Here is a 14914-nt window from a genome sequence, read left to right on the forward strand (position 1 = left end):
AGAGCCGTGTCGACAACATTAGACGCAAATCTCCCCCACGTGACCAAAAAAAGCGAGGCTGTGTATTTGCGTGATTCATCTTTCCCACCACCAGGGGGCCAACTTGCCTCAAATGTGTTTACTCTATTTTACAGTCTATCGTTTACACCTTACACCTACTGATCTGTATCCATCTGGAATTGACTTTATACAACTGACCCGTCAATAATCAGCAGGGTTGATTTATGATTGTCAATGAAACTCTAGGCAGTCGGTGTTTGTGTGTGTGTGTGTGTGTGTGTGTGTGTGTGTGTGTGTGTGTGTGTGTGTGTGTGTGTGTGTGTGTGTGTGTGTGTGTGTGCATCGTTCGCGTGATAGATATATAGATAGATAGATAGATAGATAGATAGATGGATGGATGGATGGATGGATGGATGGATGGATGGATGGATGGATGGATGGATGGATGGATGGATGGATGGATGGATGGATAGATAGATAGATAGATAGATAGATAGATAGATAGATAGATAGATAGATAGATAGATAGATAGATAGATAGATAGATAGATAGATAGATAGATAGATAGATAGATAGATGGATGGATTTTCTTTTAAATCAAGCGCACATCTATCTATCTTAACATAAATATATACACATCTATAAAAAACATATCCTAAGACTTTTCAGGAGTATTCTCTTTAAGCCAATATCTACATTGTTGTAACGTGCAGTGAAAAGCTTGAGTGATGGGTGTGAACTATCCTATCCTCTCTGGCCTCTCTACTGGTCTCACTAAAGGGATTTATGTTGCCGAAATCATTATTTAGCTGCCGGAGTTCCAAGCCTTATTTATTGGCCCCTATAAAACTCAACACTGGGGCAGAAGGTGCCCACTGACCAGCTCCTCTATGGGTGAAATATAGCAGCAGCGGTGCCAGGCCAGCAATCACCAAAGTGGAGGATGGCATGGATCCACACCTAAACCAAACATTTATACACTCACACAGTCGCACTGTCAAACTCTAACTTTAAACTAAACCATTTCATTTTAGCATGAACAATTAAAGTTCCTCACTATGGAAGCCCAAAGTGCCCAAATATTGCAAACAAATATTTATGTATCTCTAACATCATTAAATAGGATATACTCAGAGAACCATTGGACTGGAAAGTGGAGTGAAAATAATGTTAAAGAAATTAAACTAAATTAATCTAAATCAATAATAAAGAATTACTGATATTTTAGATTTTCAAAGAAAGGTGTAAGTTAAGAATCAATAACTTTTTGAACTAAAGACTAAATAAAAATATTTTATGAATAATGTTATTATTGTTTTGTTTTTTAATATAATTTACTACATAAACACACACACACACACACACACACACACACACACACACACACACACACACACACACACACACACACACACACACCAAACTCCTTTAAACCAATCAATCGGTATCGGTATGATGACATTTTTCCACTCTGTTTTAATTCCATTGAAGTTTGTCCATATGTCATCACCCAACATTCTCAACAGACCGTGACCATTGAGTGATTGAGTGACTCCACCTTTCCTGAAGTTTTATTTTCAGTTCTAGTTTCATTATAAATCAAATAGTTTAATCTTATGACACAGAGGAAAATGACCTGTACATTTTGAAATAATGGGTATAATTATCTGTTAATCTGACAGGCGTTGTCATCTCAGGTGTGCATCAGATGTTTATTTCTGAACAGAACATGATTCCTATTGAATGTTTCAACACAATTGAATGGGCAGCGAGTTCAGTGTCTGGTGTGAAATGACAAATGTATGAACACCTGCAGTACAAGCAATCACTGTTTGTGGCATCATTCATTATCATAAGATGTCTGTGCAATTATTTATCTATTGTTAGTGTTGGTAAGGTAAGGCAAGGCAAGTTTATTTATATAGCACAATTCAGACACAAGGCCATTCAAGGGGTACATGTAATACATTAAGATAAGACATTAGAAATTGCATTGAAGAGATAGTAAAAGCAAAGAAAATACATCAAGATTCAAGATTAGACAGCGATTTAGACATTGCTGCAATGAAAATGACGTGACTGACAGTATAGTTAAATTCTATATCGCCTATCTAAATGAATTACACTTTCATAATTTGAAACTAATTAAAAAAAATATTGGGTAATCTGTATTGGAGGCAATCTTCGCCTACATTAGACATCATGTTGGATTATTTCATGTTTGCTTTATTTGATAGTATTTTTTCTTTTGCTAGTTCTTTTTCTTAGTTGAGTTATAACCATCGGTTTTGTTTAGCATGTCGTTTTGCGCAACAATTATTTTGTATTTTCTTGTTAAATGGGTAGGCTATATATAAATAAATATATTATAAATATATATATTATTTTGAAAAATGAATCATAAAAAACATTTACCTTGTTAGTTTTTTTTGCCTGCCTTGTTCCCATGGTGCTTCAGTGGCCCTTTGATTTGATTTTGACTAGAGTAAGATTTACTAAAATTGTTGCTTTGATTCGATTTTATTTATTAAGTTACATTTATGAAGTTAGACACCAAGAAGAAAGTTTCTAAGAATGTTGTATGAACTGAATTTGATTTATAAAGGAAGCTACTCAGTTATTTCTAGAATTAGAACAGATGCCTATATAAACTAACTTCAAAAATGAAATAGCTGTTTTAGAATTGCTATTTTTGGGAAGTGATTTGTTTAAATAAAGCCTTACTGTCACAACAAATAAAATTACGGTAGAGAAACTATGAATCCTTTGTTCATTCATGTTGTTTGACTTTAGGAAAAGAACATTTTGATATATTAGAACAGAATAGTTATATAACATTTTATGCCTGAATTTATTTACATGATTATTCATATCACACATGTCAGTGTTGTTTCATCCTATTTGTTTAATATAGTAAATGTTTGGCTGCCATACAATATGAGTCTAATTTTTAATTTTTTTTTAAAGGCACATTTGACAAAACACTTTTTAGTTTTCTTTGCTGTAAGCCAAATAAGAAAAGTCCACTCTAATGTCTGTCTGTTAAATATTAAGCTACCACCAGCTGTCAGTTAGCTTAGCTTAGCATAAAGACTGGAAATGTTGTGATTTAAAAATTTTAAACAACATGTAAAGTGTAAATTGGTGAGCTCTACAGGTTTTGATTACAGGAAAGACTGCCCAGAGTGTTATTTCCCAACAGACTACCAGTGACTTTACTTTTCCCGAAATGCTATTGTTGCATCATGAGTTACACATTTTTATCACATGTGACACAAAGGTAATTTACCTGAAATAATTAGATGGCCAGAAACCACTGTCTATTCCAGGAACTCACACAGGTATCAGACATTAGTTTGTTATCGCACGGTCTGCCGAAGAATTTATGGCGTGAGAGCATTTCTGAGCAGAAGTGTCATCATCATAAAAGTGGCACCATAAAATGTTGGTGGGTGAATGAATGAATACTTTATTCCGGACTCAAAGTTCCATATCAAAGACAATACAAAGACAAGGTCGACACACGGTGCTATTTCTTTATTGTAGTTTAGGACTATTTCGTTAATAATTTCAGTAATGTTCTTTATTGATAGATTGGTATTTTATTTTTTAGTTGTTTGGTTCAATTATGACCATTAGTAGAGTAGAAGTAAAACTGTATTATACCGTAGTGGGGTAACTTTGTATTGCAGACAGACAGTAAACACAATTACACACAGTAGGATATACTTGGGGTTATTTAGGGTCAAGCTAGAGAAATAAAGAACCAGTGAACAAGAGCCCAACGCAAAGCTTGAACACAAAATGTATCAGTGCCGTGCTACTGTGCAATAATTATATTTACATTCACCTTTCCCATCCAACTCTTGGAGGGAAAACCAATAAGTATATTTGCTAAAACTGGTATTATCATTTCCCTACGTATATTACATCACCTTACAGACAAATCCCGCCTTTTTTTCTACTCAGGAATTCCCTATTTAAAAAAAAAAGTCAAAATATCCAACCTACATACCAAGAGGCCACTTTTTGTTTCCTCTTTGTCTGTTTTTAGGATTTTTTTCGTTCATCCCATCTCAGTTTTCTGGTTGACAGAGGAGTGCTGTGTGTCTGGCCTACTGGCGATAGGTTAAGGATAGCATATAAGCTCCCCAACATTTCAACCTTTTCCTAGTCTATTGTCCCTATCAGTCAAACCCCTCTGCCCTTTAGCTACATTCTTGTGTTATTTCTATGAGGAGCTCCATGTCACATATGACAGTGACGTCGGCCTGAATAGTGCACACCGTGGTCGGGCCCCTCAGCGCGGAGTTGGATTCCAACCTTTCCAGTGCCAAAAGGGAGGATTTCCTTTCCAAAATGTCTCGCTGGTAAATATGTCACCAAGCTTTGAAACCCAAAGCCATGAAACACAGGTGGAATGTTTTGGAAAACCCGCCATGGCAAGAGGTATTGTCTGTCAAAAAGTAAGTAAAGCAAGCAAGCCCTGGAGCAGTGTATCTGAGATCTGTACCACCAAATCTTCTCATAATTAGATTCACCAAAAGATCTACTGTGTGTGTGTGTGTGTGTGTGTGTGTGTGTATGCATGCGTGTGTGTGTGTATGTGTGTGGGTGCGTGTGTGTGTTATTCCTATACACCTTGAATTTCAGTGAACACCCCCCACGGTTAAAACGAAAATGAAACGAAATTGACCTTTCAACTGACAAATCAATTTTGACAGGTAGGGGTGTGTGTGTTTGGTGGATTATTGACTCACATGGCGGCTTGGTGTCCACACATGTCGCAGTGGAAAGAACTTGTTTTTAACTCATGACTGAATGACAGATCAAGTCCCAGAAATACTCCATCATTTCTACAGAAACACTTCTTACTTATACACACCCACAAAAACAATATATTGTTTAGGGGTGCTCAGCGGAACTTTTAATTTGTGTCATTCTTGCACCCCCTTTGGACAAAAGCGGTAGTGTTTTTACCTCGCCAGCTGTTGTTCCTGGGCGAGCGTACCCATGACAAACCTCACATTAGGAAAAAATATATAAAAATAACATTCTTTGCACTGATGGTCTCGTTTGCTGTTACAAGTCATTTATGAGCAACAGAGGAAAAAGGAGACTGTTTCAGAAATATTAGAAAGTTTCTCCTTTAAAGACTGTCATTTTGTTTGCCTGCACAAGTGCGCCTCACAATGGAGACAGAGGAAAAAGCAGGCCATCACAATTATGAAATGGCCTCATCCTTTAAGTGTGAAGTCCGTCCAATAATTGTGACCAAAGTGGCTTAAAGGTGTAGTCAGCGATTCTGGAGAATGTCCAGAATCCGTGAATATCTCCTCACAATTCGCCACCTGTCTTTACTGTGTGTACACTAAAAAAAACAATCTACTGTTAATACACAACCTAGGCTCTGTAAACTGGAATGTAAACAAAGGGGGCCCGACATGCAACACACCTGTTTACAGAGCCTAGGCTGTGTATTAATTGACACCAGATTTTCTTTCAGCACACAGCGACAGTTAGGACAGGTTGCGTATCATGAGGACATATTCACTGATTTTGACCAAAAATGATTTTGACAACAAGCAATTCTCCAGAATGGCTGACTGCACCTTTAACAACAAACTGACATTTCCACTTTGCTACTGAGGCTGAAGCTACAGCCCATCTCTAGGATTAACATGTATGTTTGGCTTTCATCTTTAAAAACAACACAAGGGAGTTAAATATCCCAGTATCATGTTTGCACATAATTACGTCTCCTGGTAACACCCCTCTCTGACAGCAGAGGCAAATTGATAAACAATACTGTGAAGTCATAACTAAACATTGCATGATTCCCCTTTACAAATACTATATAGAACTAATTAAAAAAACTTAGAGAGACACTATAAATAATTTAAAATTAGAGGAATTTTTAACATCGCAGTTCATTCATAGCCCACGTGTGTGTGTGTGTGTGTGTGTGTGTGTGTGTGTGTTTGTATGTGTGCGTGCCTGTGTGTGTTTGTGCGCGTGTGTGTGCCTGCCTGTGCCTACTTGTGTGCTTTGTGCCATAGGTTGGTGCCTGTGTGTGTGTGTGTGTGTGTGTGTGTGTGTGTGTGTGTGTGTGTGTGTGTGTGTGTGTGTGTGTGTGTGTGTGTGCGTGTGTGTGTGTGTGTCGTGGAGGGGGGTTGTCCAATGTCCACACTCTTGGCCACACCCCGCCCTCCTGTCAGTCATGTGCCGCCTGTTATCAAACCACGTTCCAATTGAAAACAATTACTGTTATTTCACACACACACACACGCACACGCACACGCACGCACACACACACACACACACACACACACACACACACACACACACACACACACACACACACACACACACACACACACACACAGACAGATCCCTCCCATTATCCCACCTACCGTAACCCACCCACCCATATCTCACACGCGCTAGATAGCTCCCACCCACCCTACGGTCCCCCATAAATGCACGAGCATTGCGAGTGCGCGTGCGGTACGACAGGCAGCGGTTGTAGACGAGAAGAGAAAAAAACGAACAGAGAGAGGCAAGCAGCAGACGTGACGGTTGCACTAACAGACGCTCTCAGGACTACCACGTAGAGAAAGGGAGATAGGCTACAGTGGAGGAAAACGTACGAAGACGTGGATCATATTTGCAGCAGATTTGGAGATTTTTGAGCGGCTGGATATACGTGGTGCGGACTGTTACGCACGATAGCGTTTTCCCCTGCGGTAAAAAGGCAGCTTGACTTTCTGGACAGGAGACACGGCGGCACGGCTTGCCTCTTCCTCGTCAGACACATTACGGGGTTTATTATATAGTGGAGTAGCAGCGGACCTAAGGCGCACAGGAGGAGGTAAGCGCTATATTTCTCTCCCTCTTTAAGTCATCCACATAGGAGCCTATGGGTTCTGCTGTCAGTAGCCTTGAACGGGTCGATAGTATAGCTCTCTGAGAGGGGAATGTCAACCCCTTCATCTTGCGCATTTCTCGCTTTCTGTCAATTTTCCCACCAGACGCAACCTCTTATCCCCCTTTCAAATGTAATGCCAGACCTCGTAACATTTTTGTTTATGAAATAAATTAATCGACATGGTCAAAATAGACAACCGATAGCCCTGTACGCACCCAATGCTCCAAGGATCCCACCTTCCCTCCCCTGCTTCTCCCCTCTCTCTCCCCCTTTCATCCATCGCGGCCACTAGCGCTACCGCAGCCGCCTAGGATAGCAGCCTAAATGTCATGCCGTTTTTCTTACATAATGCGTAAATGTGCAGTTAAATATGTTGCCTGTCTGGTGTATAGACTATATGGACTTGACGCCACATCTGTTTTGGGGGCTGCAGTGTGTGCGTGTGTGTGTGTGTGTGTGTGCGTGCGTGTGTGCGCGTGTGTGTGCGCGCGCGTGTGTGTGTGTGTGTGTGTGTGTGTGTGTGTTGTCTGCGGTGACTTGACACAGTGCAGTATATGCTATAGCAGTGAACGTGACGCACTGGTAGAGATGGGTGAGATAGGCTACAGTGCAGTAATGCTGGGTTTTTTCATTGTCGCATTGAAAGGTTTTGAGCTCTTCTGAGTGGATTCGTGTCATGTTTGCTTGTTGTCGACAGGCAGGGCTTGTGTGTGTGTGTGTGTGTGTGTGTGTGTGTGTGTGTGTGTGTGTGTGTGTGTGTGTGTGTGTGTGTGTGTGTGTGTGTGTGTGTGTGTGTGATTGAGACGCTGTTGAGAGCGAGCATCCTGTGACGGACGCTTGTGACATTTTGTCGTCATGTGTGAGACGTCAGGAGCTGCTGACGTCACGACGTGGCAGCTGAGGCTTGGCTGGACACACGGATGTTTAGCTGCTGATGTGCACTATAGGTTTACCACTGGTGATGTGCAGAGTTGTGTTAAAGCTAAGTCAGAATAGCCATGCAACAAGAGCATGAACCCCATTAAAGAAGGACTGATGTTGCAAATGAAAAGGTGGATCATTTGAGGTAAACTGTGACATTTGAATAGGTGAGGCTATATCAGGCAGCTAGAAAACAAAGTGTTTTTTTTTTGGCTTCAGTCGGAGCTGCAGTTTGGTTGTTTTGGAGTTTGTTGACATGTTAAAACAGGCCTGAATGGTCTGGAGTAGACCATACCAGACCAGCAGTGCCCCCGAGGTCTCTGTCCACCAGCCTAGAGTTTGTGTGTGTGTGTGTGTGTGTGTGTGTGTGTGTGCGTCCACCCCCTCCCTACCCCTCCTCCTCCTCTGAAGTGCCTGTGTTAAAGGACAGCAGCACTGAAGTCAGCCTGTGGCACTGTCCATTAAAACATACCATAGAAGAAGAAAAAGATAAAAGTCATTACAGGAGGTGCATGATTTTGAAATGCCAGGACGGTTCTGCAGTTGACTCGTCTGAGGCACGCACGCACGCAGACACGCACAAGCACACATGCACGCACACGCACACACGCACACACACACACGCACACACTCACTCACTCACATACACTCCTCCTCAGTCCTCAGTTGAAGGAGAATTCCCTTATCGCGATGTCAAACTTTGCTGACATTAACATTTCATTTCACTCAGGTTATTATGTAAGTGGCACAAAGCTCTGGAGAGCAGCAGGACTTGAAGACATTTGCTGTGACAGCTCCAGCTGCCCGGCCAATGTACTCCTGGACTCAAACGAACAGCTGGAAAGTAAATCTGAAAAAAAAATTCTTCTGTTTGAAAACATGTGAGTGTGACATGGTAAAGATATCATGGCATCAGTATAGCATCTAATCCCTTATTCTAGATCCGTCTGAATACTCTAGAGATTACTATAGAGATGGGATTTTATTAAGCATCAATACATACAGTATGTCTCTCTCCTGTTGTTGCTATTTCAACATTATAGGTTATTCCATCTAAACTACCAGGTGCCCATTTTTTTAAAAATTTCCAATACATTTGAGAGGGGGAGACAATGCTCTTATCGTTGTCCCAAATGAATGGAGCTGCTACAGCCATTCAGTCTGACAAACGCACGTTGGTTTAGGTCTGAAAAAGATTGCTGTTTCATTGATTGTTGATAAAAATCACATTGTGTCTCAAGGCACTGAAGACTTTCCCTGAGATCTTCCCTTAAACCTATTAAACCTAATAGTGAAGCCAGTGCCTACACACATAGCCTACCAACCATACAAAAGTTCATAAATGATGTAGCCATAGCAAGACGTTATTGTGTCTGAAGATTGGATATTTTGGAAGAAAAACAATGAAATATCCTACATTGTCTATGTATAGAAATTGTAGAAATGATACATCCCAAGCTCCTGTGTGTGTGTGTGTGTGTGTGTGTCTGTGTTTTAATATGGCCTATATGATCTTATAGCTGATCTTTATTCATACTAACCAACATCCAATGACTTTTTCTCACATATTGTATCATAATCTACAAGCTCCAGTGCCGATGGCCATAGTATTAGATCATAAGTGATAAGCTCTTCAGAAGCTTTAGGGAGGAGCTTCAAATCATTTCAATCAGCCAGAAAACCCTGTACTTGATTTGTTCGACCTCTTGAGTTGATGGCGGCTTTGAGAGAAATGGTTTAGTTGCTGTGCTAGGCTGGTTGCCATTGGATCCCTGCAGTGTCCTTGCTTGAGTAGTCCGATCACTAGTACTGCTGCGGCTGCAACGCTCAAGGCTCCGTGTAAGACAATACCCGGATGGAGTTTCAAATACCATGTCAGCGCGGTTATATGCATCTCTAACCAGGTGTATTTATAGAGCCGTTCACAATGGTGTGTGTGTGTGTGTGTGTGTGTGTGTGTGTGTGTGTGTGTGTGTGTGTGCGTGTGCGTGTGTGTGTGTCTTCTTAAATAGCATCTGTCTTTGTCTTCTTGACACAGACAGGAGGACTTGAAGAGATGCTGTAGTGTAGGTGTCAGGTGTCCATTGTTTTCACAGACATCTGTCAGAAATACATTTTTTTGCAATAGTAAAGTTTGACAATATCTCAGTTGTTGTTTTTTATGAATGAAATCTGGTCATTTTGGGACAAAGCACATTGTTTTGTTTTTGTTGGTAAGAAGATTGAGGATCATGAAGTTATTACGGAAATGTTGCACTGTGTTGAACTTTAAATCTTAAGTTTTTAGTTCAAATGTGTTTATTTCCTATCACATAGATACACAACATCACATAAACATAAATAGCAAAACAAACCCACATTGACAATCTCAGATGTTTAATGCATACTTGGGAGAACCTACTATTTTCCCTCATCATCATAAGCCTGTATACTGCAGTTTGGGATTTCCCAGCATGCTTTTCATCAACTGCCAGACATGGAGCATGAAGCAGTTGCATTGAGCTGTGTGGTTTAATGTGTCGTTGGGGTGAGCAGTGCTGTGGTGAGGGAAGGAAACGTCTCACATACATAACAGCCCTTCATTCAAAAACAGCCAGGTCATGGTCATGTGGCCGCAATGCATTATGGGTAATTGAGGCTAATATCAGTGGAGGAATCTGGGTTGTCCTTAGTCTGTCATCATCAGCCTGTGTGGAATTGGCATTGAAAGTTCGACATCAAGTTAATGAAACATTTACAAGATCAAAGATACTCATCTTCCTATTTAAAAGTTACTTCTGGTGATATTTTTCTTGTTGTGTGTTTTGATAGGTTCACTCTATCAACACACAAACATTGCCCCAGAAATGCAAAGTGTAGCCTATAACATGTGCAGCTTTTGAACGTTTCTCTTATGCATGTCTCTCACATACTCTAACCACATATGGTCCCACATTTTAAGCCTTCAACGTATCCTTTATTGCTGCTCACAAACCCTCTTCAGTCAGAGGCATTTTAACATGTGAAAGGGACCCTGTGTGTGTGGATGTATCGACACAGTCAGTCTGATCATTGAGTGGAAGCGTGACCGCTGACACACTTCTGCGGTTTATGCTGATGGTGACGGCCGCCCGGTGCCCTGCTGACCTCTGATGGTCATGTGACATTTAGACTGAAACGTGATTGGTCACAGTGTTGACAGAGTCTTTAAGTCTTGCCATATCGACCACACGGTCTCAATTAGACACGCCCTCACAGAAAGACATGTTTGCTTCACCCACAATCTGGGTTAACACGTTCTTTTTTTATTTTTTCATTTTTTTTTTCATTTTCAAGCTTTATTAGATAGTACAGAGTTGAAATGGGGAGACAGAGCGAGAGGGGGGATGACCTGCAGTAAAGGTCCACGGGTCGGACTCGACCACTGCAACGAAGGCCGGAGCCAATATGGTACGCGCTCTATCCACTACGCCACCATTCTTAAAGCTTCTGTAAACCTGGTCTAAAATAGTGAAAAATCAATATAACGTATTGAAGTTGGGTGTCTCAATTAGCTGTTACAAAACAATTGATTTGAAAATAAATGTTCATAAATATTATAAAACTGTTTTTTTTTACTGCCTATAAACAGTTTGACAGGACTGTGTGGGTGTTGCGGTATCAAAGGGTCTCCATGACAATAGTCACTGTTTTTGTAAAATTTTCTGGCAGAGAACAGACGTGATTGGTTCAAAATACTCATTGTGTAATAAGAACCAGAGCATAAGCCCGCCTCATGTGAACCAACTTTCTGAAAAAGTTTATCAAACTTAAATGACAATAGCTTTGGATTGATAAATATGCCTGACTCTTTGCAGATTGCTTTACTGTCATGCAACTAACTAAGTTACATTCTTAGAAGGATTTTGTGGATTTGGGTTCACAGGGGCTTTAACGTTCTACATATTCTTTTAGAGAATAATACTCAGAGACATTATATTCAAAACAAAACAAAAGCGCCAGGAAAGAAATCCCATCTCAACTGTCCAACAATATTAGAGTCACTTGTTCCATGGTCTCCTTCAAAGGAGTCGCTGTAGAACGCAATGTGTCAGTGGCGCAGATTGTTAGCACGATAGCAAGATGTCCCTTTGATTTCACCATGGCGTAACTCTTAGCAGGGCACTGCTGTTTGTTATTCTTTCAGCTGTTCAAAGCCTGGGGCCGTCTTATGAAATTTCTGCATCCATTATCACGTCTCACATCTCTTCGTATTATTCATTTAACCTCATTCTATGGCTTTGGTTGCTTTAGGCATATACACACTGTTGCGTAAAAAAAAAAAAATTCTCACTGTTGAAGTTTTTTCGGGGTATTTTGACATAGAGAATGCGAGAAATGGGAGAATACCCATACCTCTATACCTATTTAGTATGGCATATAAAGAGTAAGGATGTCCTAATACATGTGGTCATACAGTATACAGCATGCTTAGAAAGACCTGGATGCCCTACTACACAGAATGTTTAAGGTTGAAATCAGCATGCTTTTTGGGAGATTCTGACCCATAATCCAGTGCGCACCGGAAGTGACGCCAAATCGTCAGAGCCTCTTAGTGAAAACAACCAGCAATGCTAGGGATATATAAGCAAGAGGCAAGATCAATGCACAATGTTATGATGAAATAAATAAGTAAAAGTATGCCCAATGGTATGACTACTGCATGCATACTTTTTACGGACAACTGTAGTATGTAGAATAGAAAAAAGAATTTGAGTATGCGATTTGGGATGCATGCTTGCAGGGCAGGGTGTGTTTCTTGCAACAGTAGGCAGCAGCTGGTAGTGAGGGCATGGATGGTTCCCCTGGCACTGCCCCGGGCCAAAGAGCAGCAACCCGTCCCGCTTGGCTGATCACAGATGAAGAGGCAAGGAAAGAGATTTTAACAGGGAACATGTACTATTAAGAGAAAACCCCAGCATAGCCCGACCAGCAGTATACTTTTAGCTTTAGCGTGCTACGTCTAGCTAGCATCTATATATAGTGTGTCAATGGGGATGTTAAATGAAGATGATAACATGGTACTCGCCAAAGGTAATTGCTTTAGCCTTTTAACTTTTCACCCTCTGGCAGAAGATCTGAAGTTCCCTGATGTACGCTAGATGGAACCATTCCAAACAATCATTTGTAATTAGAGATGTTGGCATTTTGAGTTTAACGAGGTGAAAGGGTTTGTGCTATGGGTTTGTGTAGCTAGGAGGTGCTCTACTGTATATGTAGTAGCTTACGTACACTTGAAAAGGAAAGTTGTTTGAAATAGTAATTATATATGAGTAGTCTATACTAAGTCAAGAGTGCATCTAAAGTAAATCGTCAAGTACATTTATTTTTTATAAGATATTTTTACCTTTATTTAACAGTTTTGAAGTAGATAGTGACAGTGGAACTAGGGAGAGAGAGAGAGGGGGGTGACATGCAGTAAAGGTCCACCACAGGTCAGGTTCACACCCACACTGCAACAAGGAGTTGGAAAATTGGGTTTTTACACTGAATGCACCAATTTGTATCAAAGGTGATGCAAAAACTGTAAGCCGTTTAAATACGTTTTTTCTGTTTTTTGGTGCAGAGCAGGTAGCAAACGGTTAAGAAAAATAAGTTTTATTCATGGCTTGGCCTGCTGCTGCTGAAAACAATGCTGATGAGATTGAGTCAGAACGGTGAAGTTACAGGAAACCAAAACAATGAGCCAGAAGATGTTAATATGTTTAACAGAGTCTGGGCCTACTGCACAATCTGGTGATACTTCTCTGTAGGTTCATCACTTGTGCAACCTTTTTATAATACAAATAGTTCTCTGATCTATTGCTTATAGACAAACATACAGTATATTGTAGCCTGTTTTGCTATCTGGGAGCACGGCTACATCGCTAAATTTAAGTCCTATAATCAACAATGATTTTAAACCACAACATTTGGATGATATACCAAAAGTAAATTGTTGAAACTCGGATGACACATTCAACTTGTGTCCGACTTCAAATAACCAAAGGAAACCAAAGGGAGTTTTTTGATCCTCCGCTGACATATTTCTTGACATGTCAGAAATTGTGTGTGTGTGTGTGTGTGTGTGTGTGTGTGTGTGTGTGTGTGTGTGTGTGTGTGTGTGTGTGTGTGTGTGTGTGTGTGTGTGTGTGTGTGTGTGTGTGTGTGTGTGTGTGTGTGTGTGTGTGTGTGTGTGTGTGTGTGTGTGTGTGTGTGTGTGTGTGTGTGTGTGTGTGTGTGTGTGTGTGTGTGTGTGTGTGTGTGTGTGTGTGTGTGTGTGTGTGTGTGTGTGTGTGTGTGTGTGTGTGTGTGTGTGTGTGTGTGTGTGTGTGTGTGTGTGTGTGTGTGTGTGTGTGTGTGTGTGTGTGTGTGTGTGTGTGTGTGTGTGTGTGTGTGTGTGTGTGTGTGTGTGTTGTTACGTTGCCAAGTCTCTGCAATTAACATAATGGATCACAATGTCACCATAACTGTTAGGAATGATGGCCACAAAAAAAAGAAGAAAAAAAAATCAAGTAATATGATACTGGAAATTCCCTTTGAATGGTTATTGGTGTATCTCCCTCTGCTTGTAAACTTCATGGTGGTTTTGAGTTCAGAGAGAGAAGGCCTAGCCACATGATCCACCTCACCCTCAAGCCCTATAGCATTAAGCCAGTAGTCATCTGCCCCACTGCAGGGTCTTTGATCACTGCCCTGAATCTCCTAAAAGCCCTGAGGGTCACTCTGTTACAGCTGACCCTGTCCTCAGTGGCCTATCCAGACCGGGACAGGGCCCAAGAGGGAATTTTCTTTTACATCAATCAATAGAGAAATGAATGGATCATTGTTTTAACCAACTCAATAAGCTGTTTTAATTTTTTTTCCGTTGTTGCGAGGAACTTTCAGTTTGTGTAGATTCTTGCGCCCCCTTTGGACAAAAGCGGTAGTGTTTTTACTACGCCAGCTGTTGTTCCTGGGTGAGCGTACCTATGATGAAGGCATTAAGAAAAAAAACTATATAAAAAAAGCATTCTTTGCACTGATGGTTTCGTTTGCTTTAACATGTTCCCCTGTACACGATTATT

At 40.7% G+C, this 14914-nt stretch overlaps 1 protein-coding gene across 1 annotated transcript in view; it reads left to right on the forward strand.

Annotated features, from left to right (window-relative positions):
- Positions 1-6708: 6708 nt before the first annotated feature.
- LOC307250777 (unconventional myosin-IXAb-like) overlaps positions 6709-14914 on the forward strand; it is a 144236-nt gene continuing 136030 nt past the window's right edge. Inside the window, exon 1 of the mRNA XM_080027968.1 lies at positions 6709-6872. The gene's annotated coding sequence lies outside the window, so the exon portion shown is untranslated. The remainder of the gene's footprint in view (positions 6873-14914) is intronic.

Source organism: Ammodytes marinus, assembly GCF_949987685.1.
Source record: "Ammodytes marinus genome assembly, chromosome: 5".
NCBI classification, from domain to species: Eukaryota; Metazoa; Chordata; class Actinopteri; order Uranoscopiformes; family Ammodytidae; genus Ammodytes; species Ammodytes marinus.